The sequence below is a fragment of the Pantherophis guttatus genome, chromosome 1 (assembly GCF_059756535.1).
Source record: "Pantherophis guttatus breed Tessera chromosome 1, ASM5975653v1, whole genome shotgun sequence".
NCBI lineage: Eukaryota > Metazoa > Chordata > Lepidosauria > Squamata > Colubridae > Pantherophis > Pantherophis guttatus.
Window position 1 is genome coordinate 20056807 of NC_142063.1, and position 1910 is coordinate 20058716.

Sequence of the window (1910 nt, forward strand, 5' to 3'; positions counted from 1 at the left end):
GTACCTTTCTCTATGAAAACGGAGTCGGGGTTTTTCTTTCTTGAGTTTTGAAAGGAGGCATACCTGACATATAGTCTTATCACAATAAAAGTAGTTTTTTTTTTAACCTTCTGTGTGGGGTTGATTTCCTGGTCTGGCCTGGCCTGGCTGAGGGGCTGACACTATCTACTTAGACTGAGTAGTTGTTAGAACCTTGTTTATTTCGAACTCCTCTCTACAGAGAATTAATAGTACTGTCACAGAAAAGAACAGCATTGTGGGAGTAAAACATATAGTACATAAATCAGAGGTAAATGTCACTGGTTTCCTACCCCCGAACATCAAACAAAAATGTACTTTAAGCTCTTTCCTTCCTTGGAGCCCAATTCTTTAAGAAAACATCTGGAGAACCTGAAAGTTTACAAATGGCTGCTAACATCAAAGCGTTTTTGAAAGCGATGCCATTTTTAGTATATATTATACAAATATTGGGATGGTTAAAGATGCCAGGGAATCTTGAAAAAAATCAAGATAAGTCCTCCTTTCCTGGAACCAGGCTTGTGGTTGTAAATGATATACCCCCAGAGGGGTAATATGAGGCAGCCTGATTTATACACATCTTGAAAAGAACATCTAAAAACCAACTGTGAGTGGAATTTGCACAGTCTTTTCTGCCTTGGTTGTCCTTGGAACAAATCAGAATCAATTTTGGAACTTGGAGGGTGTTTGAGGCATGCCCAGTTGTTATTGTTAGAGTTGGGGGAGAAATTAGATTTTCATTTTAACACACACCCTGTTTCGCATTTTCCCCAAAGACGTAGATCGAAATGTAGCTATATTTCAAAATCAACATTTTTCTACATTTGATTGTTTCTCCAGTCCACTGAATATGCACCAGAGGTATAAGAAAACATGGACCCATGTGCAAATGGGCGTATGTTAGGGAAAGTTCAAAGAAAATGTAATAAAATTAGGATAAATGTGAAGAAAAAAAATGTGTATGAATTTTGATAAAGATATTTAAGTACAAGTAGTCCTTGACTTATGACCACAATTGAGCCCAAAACTTACGTTGCTAAGTGAGACATTTGTTAAGTGAGTTTTGTCCCATTTTATGTCCTTCCTTGCCATAGTTGTTAAGTGAATCAATGCAGTTGTTAAGTTAGTCACACAGTTGTTAAGTGAATGTGGCTTCCCATATTGACTCTGCTTGTCAGAAGGTCACAAAAAGTGATCCCATAACCCTGAGACACTGCAACCGTCATAAATATGGACCAGTTGCCAAGCATCCAAATTTAGATCATGTGACTATGGGAATACTGAAATAGTTGTAAGTGTGAAAAATGATCATGTCACTTTTTTCAGTGTCGTCGTAACTTTGAACAGTTACTAAATGAACTGTTGTAAGTCGAGGACTGCCTGTACCTGCAAAAGGGTTGCTCAAATGAAACAATTGTTTCCTGGGGTCTTTGAATTTTGTTTTAATGTCAAAACATTAGAGATTGAATAACATCAATAACCAGATTTTCCAACCTTAATTATCACAAGCTGAATTTTTTTAAAAGAGAGATTTTGTTTTGTCTATCCTGACTAATTTGATTTTCAGGGAAATGAGGGGGAATCTTGCCATATGAATTCTCTGTATAGCAGGGGTCTCCAACCTTGGCAACTTTAAGCCTGGCGGACTTCAACTCCCAGAAGTCCGCCAGGCTTAAAGTTGGCTGGGGAAAGCTGGCTGGGGAATTCTGGGAGTTGAAGTCCGCCAGACTTAAAGTTGCCAAGGTTGGAGACCCCTGCTGTATAGGACTCCTTTATAGGGGATTAAAGGCTCAGCATCTCCAGCAAGGCAGGCTAAATTTCAGAGTTGCCCCACTCCAATTTTAATAAAGGTCCAGATATACCCAAGAAGAAACTTCACTTTCCCAAAGTTG